Source organism: Polistes canadensis, unplaced genomic scaffold (assembly GCF_001313835.1).
Source record: "Polistes canadensis isolate GaletaPanama2010 unplaced genomic scaffold, ASM131383v1 scaffold_13, whole genome shotgun sequence".
Taxonomy (NCBI): Eukaryota; Metazoa; Arthropoda; class Insecta; order Hymenoptera; family Vespidae; genus Polistes; species Polistes canadensis.
In genome coordinates this window covers 919,737-929,569 of record NW_014569560.1, presented here as the reverse complement: position 1 = coordinate 929,569, position 9,833 = coordinate 919,737, and the positions used below count along the sequence as shown (strand labels likewise).

At 31.6% G+C, this 9,833-nt stretch overlaps 1 protein-coding gene across 1 annotated transcript in view; it reads left to right on the top strand.

The window, feature by feature from the left end:
• The first annotated feature begins 3,839 nt into the window (after nt 1-3,839).
• The window catches only part of LOC106793402, an 18,741-nt gene continuing 12,747 nt past the window's right edge, over nt 3,840-9,833 (top strand). The window contains exon 1 of the mRNA XM_014760299.1: nt 3,840-4,347. The gene's annotated coding sequence lies outside the window, so the exon portion shown is untranslated. The remainder of the gene's footprint in view (nt 4,348-9,833) is intronic.

Here is a 9,833-nt window from a genome sequence, read left to right as displayed (position 1 = left end):
ACAAATTGTCTCGGGCCGCTTAATATTTTTAAGTAAAAATGATTATTAAAGTATTGTACGAAATTGAAATTTATAAAAAAAAAAAAAAAGTTTATAATTATGTTTGGGTCTCATTCATTACAGCGCTGGAACGCATGAGGCTCGGCGGCGGTCCGCGGATATTGGACAACCTCGCTCCAAAGATAAAGAAAATAATAAGAAAGATAGAAAAAACGAATTAATATAATAGTTATTTAGAATGAGAGGGAGTACTTGTTCGATCGGTGCATAAAACACAATTCGATTTGATGATTATTATAAACGTGTATTTTAAAGTTAAATAATATTTGACTAAAGGCCTAGACGACTTAACACGCGAAACGTGAAGCAGAGCAATAACTGTTTTTTAGTAACAGTAACAATAATGTACGCTTTAAGAGCTACTTAAATAATTGATTAGTATTGTAACTTTGTAATAACGATTTTTAGTATATACGTTTATTTTATTTTTATCATGATAAACGTTAAAATAAATATAGCTCTTTCGCGCGTACGTTTTTTACTCGGGAAAAGTCGTCGGTGTGCCTTTTCGAAAGGATTTTAAACGAAAAGTGTGGCGATGATTTTACTTTTTATTTTTTTTTTTGTTAATTGAAATCTGTATTTTTTTTTTGTATTTGTTTTTGAAGTAATATTAATTCGTTATTAATATTATTATTCCTGCTCTGCGCTACGTGTCGCACCGAATGGCGTTTAGGTCCCAAAGGCAGTGCCCAGGCGAGTCCCAAAAAAATCCTAGGGGTTTTTTTATTTTTTACTTAAGCGCGACTATCATTAGAGACAAATTTTTAGAGACGCGATGATTATTCGTTCTATTTTTTTTATTTTTGTTTTTTTCTAATTTTTAATGCGATTTTTATTACTTAATCGATTTTAATATACGTATGTATATAATATATAATTACTGTATACGCTTGTTATCTATGCATACGCCCATGGTACCGAGTATACACACATACAGATAAAGATATGTATGTGTATATATATATATATATGTATAGGTAGGAAAACAATACCGTGAAACATAACACACAACAAACAACACTTATAGAAAGTTCATTGAGAAACTTCTTCGTTAAAAAAATGTGAACACGTTTTGTGTGTATACCTTGTATATATATATATATATATATATACGATTGATAATTAAGCGCAAAACATGTATACACGAGAAACACGGTTATAAAAAGAATTATCAATGAATCAATGATGATAGGTGAGAAGAAAACTCTTGTAATAATATGGCTGATATAATTTGTAAAAAAAAAAAAAAGAAAGAAAGAAAGAAAATATCGCCAAAGTATAGTTAAAAATAAAACAAAACAAAAAAATAAGAAAAACAAAAGGAGAAAAAAAATGAACAATTGAGAATTCTCGCAATCACCAGGATCGCTACCGCTCTTTAACGGCTAATTATTATTATTATTATTATAAACGCTCTATTATAAAAATCTATTTGCTACACACATACACATATACAGACGCATACACACACGCGAACACACTATATTATAAAATATATACGCTACCCAACGCGTAAACGGAAAATATAATTTTTTCTTACGATTGTTGTTGTTGTTGTTTGTGCGAAGGACGGATCCCGTTATACGGTGTTATCTTGTAAACGTATCAAATAATTACTATGATGTGTACCACACATCATGATTTCGCATGGAAGAAGAGCGTTTACGCGCGCGCGTATTCCTCCTACCCCCGTTTATTATTACTGATTATTATTATTACTTATTAATATTGTTGTGTATTGAATAAAAACAAACAAAAGAAGAAAAAAGTAAAATAAGAACAGGAAACGAAACAAAAACAAAAACAAAAAAATGAGAGAAAAATAAGCGCGCTGGGCATGAGAATGATTAATAATATTGTGCAAAGTGTGTGTGGCATGGATGACGAACTACCTAACTTATTGACGCGCGTATGCGTGTTTTAAAATGAGCGTCGTAATTATTGTATATTTGTAATGTGTTTGCGGTGAAGAGAAAAAAATGTCCACCTCCTCTAGAAAGAAGGAAAAAAACAAACAAACAAACAAACAAAAATGCGTACGCGCGTACCCGCGTGCGTACTGTTAACAAATAATATACACATATACACACACACACATATAACACTCACATGATATGGTACAAAGCGGACAAAAGATTAAAAAAAAAAGAAAATGAAAAAAAAATTAAGAAAAAAAAAAGCGAAAATGAACAAAAAAAAAAATATATATATATATATAAGCAAAAGAAGTGTATTAGGTGACGTTTATCGAGATATTTGATGAGAGAGGAAATTATGAATTTTTATTATTGAAAATCGAGGCTTGTTTATCCTTTTATTGTTTTCCGCATGAATTTCCAACCCTTTCGTTTGTCGTTCCCCGTTATCACGCGACTTTGTTGTAAACGTATTCTCCGCAATGAAAGAATGATGAAGAAAATGAACGAATGAGTGAGTGAGTGAGTGAGTCAGTGAGTCAGTGGGTGTGTGTATGTGTATGTGAGAGAGAAAGAGAAATAAGTAGTATCAATAGAGATAGAGAGCTAGAATAGTGAACGCTGTTGCCTTGAAGGGAAGGCCAACTGATGACCTTGGGACATTGAAAAAGAGTATGAGAGGATAGAAAGTCGTCCGTTGTGATTAAATGAAAAATAAAAGGAATCACGTACGTTTTATCGACTATATTTGGTACATAATATGATGATACCAGAAAGTACTAGAGGGAATTTAATAAAAAAAAGGTTAATGAACTGAGCTAGATGAAAAGAGGAAAAAAATAAACAAAAATCGTGTCAAAAGAGATATATCACATATATATATATATATATATATGTATCAAAATAATTCAAATAGTAAGATTGAAGAATATAAAAGCGACGAAAGGAGAAAATAAGATAAATGTGAATTTGAAATAAATGCATATTAATGAAAGTGTAATAGAAATACAAATAACAAAGAGAAAGAACGATGATATATTATAACAATAAAATGATTCATCGTAATTATTCCGAAATGGATACAATAATTAGTGGGAACAAAATAAAAGGTAATAAGAACAAAAGAAAAAAAAGAAAAACGTGACGCACGCAGAGACAGAACCTCCCATACCAGCCGTCTAAGAATATCTGTCTCCATACGGTATTTCTTTTCATTTCTTTTTTTGGGTCCAAAATGGCGTGTATTCTGGTACACGACCTACCTTAAAACGAAGAACTATATATATATCTTTCTCTTTCTTGCTTTTACTCTATTCGTGAACAACAGCTAGAGAAGAAGAAGAAGAATAAGAATAAGAGGAAGAGAATAAATGAAATAGAAAAAAGAAAAAGAAAAAAAAAGAAGAAGGAAAACATGTAAATCAAATGGAAAAATCGCGTAAATAGATTTTGCCGCAACGCGCGAGTTTTCTGAATTTCTTGTGTTTGTATGTTTAATCATCATCATCATCGTCATTTGTCGTTAGTGTTCGTAGATAATCGGGTTTTAACGAATCCGAACGACGAATACGAACGACGAATCCGAACGACGAATCTCGAGCGGCGAGTTGGGGCGAATGGGCCCGAACAATCACGACAAGGGGGTGATCGCGAGGGTAGGGGTGGAGGAGGGCAGCAGAATCGTGTTAAGAGAGAGAGAGAGTGTGTGGGACACCGTAAGATCGATCCGTCGTCCATATTACAACCATTTCTCGCTCGATGCGAGAAAGACACGCCGGTGATAAATATCGTTCTCTCGCGCGTCGTCTCTTCTTCTTCTTTTTGTTATTTTTTTTTTTTTTTTTTAAATATATCTTTTATATTTAGTTTTTATTGACTTGTTTTCCCTTATCCCATATATTCGCGCGTATTTTATTTTACAAAGGAGCGCGCGCGCACGCATGCATACACGCACCTGCGCACTCTTTTCCTTACTCTCTTCTTTCTTATTTTTTTCTTTCTCTTTCTTTTCTTATTTATTTACTTTTTTTCGATATATTTTCTCTTATTAATATATATATATATATATATAGATTTAAAAACTATGTTTCTCGTATACAACGTTTTACACCAATCTTCTTTCTCTCTTCGATTATTATAATCGTCGTATAATTTGAATTTGATATTTTTTGTGAAATTTTCTTTTTTCAATTATATCTCTCCGTGTTATCTAACAAGGAGAGAAATAAAGAGAGAGAAAGAGATAGAGAAGGAGGAAAGGGGAAGGTACGAGGAAAGTTTTCGGTGATTAAAAAAAGGGTTGTTTTTTTACCTGCATGAGCATTAATGCTACGCGAGGCGCCACCATTACTACGCGGGAGCTTTAATGGTAAGTTGGCAAACATAAAGCTTTGCGCTTTCGGATCATTCATAGAGATGTATTATTTATTTTATTATTATTATCGAAAATATTATCTCGGATGAATTTTTCTCTCTATATATAACACGATTTCAATCAATTGGAAAAAAGGTTTTTCGTATTCGCCACGTGTAAACTGGCCGCGCGCGAATTAACATAACACCACCAACCAACAGAGAGTTGTGCATGTATGATATAAAATAGTAACTATATAGACACGAGATCGTGCATGGCCATCGAACTCCGATGATAATAATAGAACGGACAAAAATATATATGCTCGGTCGATGAGATGCACAGTACTTTAAGTGTTGGTATATATATATATATATAGATATGTGTGTGTGTGTGTTGTGTGTGCATACCTACACTCGTTCGCATATGGATGCATTTTTCTGTCACATTTCGTATCTCCGTTAGTTGTTTTCTGTGTTCTATTATAATTCGTCTACCATTCGACAAAAAAAAACAAAAATAAAAATATAATTTTCGAGATATTTTGTATATATATATATATACGATGAAAGATTATTTATATTTCTAACTTGTCAATTTTAATCATCAAAATTTGTTTTCTTCTTTCTATTCTATGGGTTTTGCGTTGGGTTACGTCAGACTTGTTAGAGATATGAGTTGCACGGTCTCGAAATCGTGTTTGGAAACGGGTTAAGGAGTTATACTATTATGTGTGTGTATGTTTTTACTGTCTCTTTCTCTCATCTTATCCGTTCTCTTGACTAGAACGAGTTATCGGACACTCGCCTTCCGAGTTTTCCCTTATCGTTTGGAATTCGAAAGTCGCTTCCAAAAGAGAAGGCCGAACTCAATCGAGTGCGAAATTAGTTAAACTTTTAAAATGTAAAAGTGGGGGGGGGGAGCGTTGAGAAAAGTAGTGCGTGTGAGAAAGAGAAAAAGAGAAAGAGAAAGATAGAGAAAGAGAGAGAAAGAGAGAGAGATGGAGATACTTCAGTGATCATTTTAACAGACAACATTTGTCGACTATTTCATCGACCTTCGACCCCATTGATACATAAATGTAACTTTGATAAGCAACTTCGCTATTTTTCACAAATTCAACTTTATCATTACATTTCTTTTTTTCTCCGGCAACGATTGTTCTACATTTCGCAGTATATGCGTCAACAAGTATGATAAATAACATTATATTCTTTTCTTTAAATTACAAAGGAAAATAAATAAATGTTAGAACAAAGGATCGTTTAAATTATCGGAATCCAAAAATTTCTTAAAGATTTATTTTCAAGATTTATATTGATCGCGTTTTAATATTTAAATATAGATTTAGAATAATTTGTAAAATTACAAAACGTAACGTGGAATAATACAATTTAACGAAGATATGGGGAAAAAGAAAAAGAAAATAAAAAAAACCCCTATTCATTTATATTCATATCACATGTGTATACATACTTATCTATATATATATATATATATATATATATTTTAACATATGTACCTTCTACTATGGCAAGAAAACTTTTCGATCGTGTGTGTGTGTCTGTGTGTGTGCAGGCAGCATTTATTCGTTGCAGAAAAATGTCCAACGTAAACTTTCACTGATACATATTTAACAATTATTACAAATATCTATAACTCGGATAAAATAGAATTTTATCTATTTAAAAAGATATACAATCAAAATTTTTCTTCTTCGTCTTGAGTAATCAATCGATGAGTTATTATGACGATTGAAAATGAACGTTCGATACTTACTTACAAAACACGTAATATTCTACTTCATCAACATATGTACGGATTGATTACGCACGTACACGCACACTCGTTCACTGTCTTTTTGCTATAGCTGTATGTGTGTGTCTCTCTCTCTCTCTCTCTCTTTCTGTCTCTCTCTATTTTTCGTTGAAAAAAAAGTTTAATACAAAAATTCCCGACTAAAGTGAAATTCGTATAAATTTGATTGCGTCATTATTAAATCATGTTGTCATCCATTACGGCAGAATACTTGTGTTTCTTTTTCATTGACGACGACGACTATAAAACAACGACGACTAACATATAAGAGAACGAAAACGAAAACGAAAACGAAAACGAAAACGAAAACGAAAAGGAAGTCGAAGACACTACACACAGCACACGACGATGACGATGACGATGACGAACAGTTGGAAAAAGGGGTTTTGGAGTGGAGTGGTGGGAGGGGAGGGGGCGGGTAGAAGAGAGAGAGAGAGAGAGAGAAGAAACGGAAGGAGTCAGTAGTTCGGTTTGGAGAGGAGGTCGGGCCAATCCCAGCTTTCGGTTGTTATCGTGACTTCTCAAACTGTGAGTCCACTTGGGGATGCGAACACGATCAGTTTCTTTAGTCTCTCGCAACGAATCGTCGGGTAATCTTAACTCTGTTCTTCCCATTCGTTCCTCCTTAAACTCCCCCCCACTCCCACCCCCACCCGGTTCCAGTTTTCATCTAGTTCAATTATCACGTGACAATATTGGAAATAATATATCGTTCATTTTATTAGTTTTCTTTTTTGTAATACATCTTTTTATTTTTTTTATTTTTTTGTTTTTATTGTAATTATCAACGAGATATCACATCAGGACGGGGATACTAAAGATTTCGAGAAAAAAAGGTAATGAAACGAATTTATAATTTTAGTTTGATTATATAGAACCATATGAGATTCGATTTGATTGTTAACGGTTTTTGTTGTTGTTGTTGTTGTTGTTAATGGTTTTGTTTTTAACTCGTTGCTTAAATATAAGAGTTATGATTGACACATTTCGATAAGCACGTGTTTATTAAAAGTTTAACGTATAATTATTATAATAGAGAATAAAATAAATTTTGACTTGTGTTATATAGGATAATACGATCATCGTTCGGCTTTTCCCGCGTAAATTTTGCGCAGGCGCCGCGAATCTTCTCGCGTACCACGTGGCTAAAAGGGGATTCGCACGTGTCCCATGTTAAAATGTTATAATATAACCGATTATACGAATATTTCTTTTTCTTTTTGTTTTATTTCATAATCGAACACGAAAAAACATATAGCATAAAGTGTCATATTATATTTTCTTCGTTTTATCATTTAGTCGTCGAGACTTTTTTCTTTTTATATCTGTGAGAAATATTTAATATTATTTATATAAATATATTCAAAATCGATGATAATTTTTAAATGAAATATTTGAATTTCAAAATTGTTCTTTTTTTTTTTTTTTTAAATATAAGTTAATTGTCTTATTAAATATATCGACAATTGAACGAATCTTTCGATTCATAAGTAAGTATTATTAATGTCTTTCCATAATAACGAAATCATTGAATTTATCCGTTCCAGCGATAATTCTATCTTGTGTAACTTTTTTGTGTGATAGATCGTTGGTTAACAAAAGGAAATAAATAACTCTCGGGATAACAAGACAACATTGTTGATTATATTTTATTGGACCGTTCTTATGAATTATTTTTGGAAACATTTTAATTCGATCGTTTGGTATCACAATCGGGGACGCGCGAATGTTGGTAAATAAATGCAAATTGATAGGAACCAAGTTGGACAGATAAATTTTGTTCGAACTTTGCCCTCAGGACACGTGGTTTATTCTTTTTATTGGTCTCACTCACCCACTCTCTTTCTCTCTCTCTCATTTATATATATTTTATTAAGATGAAGAAAATGTTCGTGCGTTTTAAATGAATATTTCACTTGCACGTAAAGTAAAATTTGATTTAATTCTATAAAAATTGCATTATCCGAAATAATACAGTAAATTCACACGAACTTTTTTTCGTATGTTCACCCAAATATATATTATATTATATTAAATATATTATTTCACACATTTGTGTGTTCTTCGCGGAATGCATTGAAAATTCAATGAAAAAAAAATTGCATTATCTTAAACAACAACATATATTATTTCATTTATGTTCTTCGAATGTCTTCAGTTGCTCTCCGCGAACACGTTGATAGTAATAGTACCAGTGACATGCTAACTATGCGTCATTATGTGACCGCCAATCGAATCAATGGGATTCGTGGTAACCCGTAAATTCAATGCACAATAGCTTCCTTGGCGCGCCAATGAAGGGTCAACCTCGAAATTCAATGAGAGACCCCGGGACAGGAAGTTTCGACTTGGGGACTATGTGTGGTTTCTAATCTCATAAAAGATCAAATTTCCCTTTTCCTTTTTACGTTAATTTACAACTTTCCATATGTTCTTTTTCTTCTTTTTTTATTTATTTCTTTTCCCATTTCTTCCCTAATATTTTTTCCTTTTTTTTCTACTTTCTTTTTTTTTTTTTAACACGTTCTTCTTATCCGTTTCCCTCTATCGGGACACAAAATTTATTTTTGACTTCTTTCAAATATTTATCTCCTTTTTTTTCTTTTCTTTTTTTTCTCTCTCTGTAATTTCATTCGTGACACGATAATTATAATAATAATAATAATAATAATAATAATAACTGTAAAATATAAAATGGGAAAGGGAGAAACGAATTTTTCACACGAAAAAAAACAAAACATATTTCGTTCTTGAAAAATTCAATTAAATTTAGTGCTTAAAATTTAAGCAAAAGATGATATCTTAATTTTATATTATAATTATCATTCGAAAAAATCTCATTGAAGTTAATATTTCATCTGTTTTGTTTGTATAGACGAGTACTCGAACGAAAATTATCTTTTAAATTCGTTCGAGATCATTTTTATTAATTACGAGATATAAAGTAGATTATTTTTCTATTGTTTTGACCACCCGTCGAGAAAGAAACAGAAAGAGAGAGAGAGAGAGAGAGAGAGAGAATACATTTTTTAAAATCAACGATAATGATAATATTATACTATCAAAAAATTGACGATTACAAAAAAATCACAAAAAACGACGACGAAGATAAATTCTATACAGAAAAATTGTTTTCTTTCACGATCTTTTTGACACGTTCGTTGAAATGTTACGAAGTAAAAAAAAAAAAATCTTCTTTTATTATCAGTATTATATTATTTGTTCGTATTACATCTGTGCGTTTCATTCCAATTGAAATTATTTCAACGTATATAATATTATACCAATCTTTTTAAACAGAAGTCATAATTGTGTTAAAGATATATATATGTTAGTTCGATAAAAGATTGTTGGAAAGAAGAAAAAGAAGAAGAAAAAGTAGATTAAGAAAAAAGTATGTATAATATATAAACGTTATATGTATTAGTAACGCAGATATTACTGTGTGCTATTTAATGTTCCTCTTTCTTTCTCTTTCTCATGTCAGTTGAAAAAGCATACCTAACGTGGTTGTATTTGTATTTAAAATGATGTCTTATCTCCTCACGTTGTTAGTAGTTCACGTAGATATCCTGAGCCCTGTCAAGAGAGTTATCGGAGCGAATGAACAAGTGAGTAGAACCATATATTATTTTATGGTAGAATGAATAAAGTGTATATAGTATATATATATATATATATAT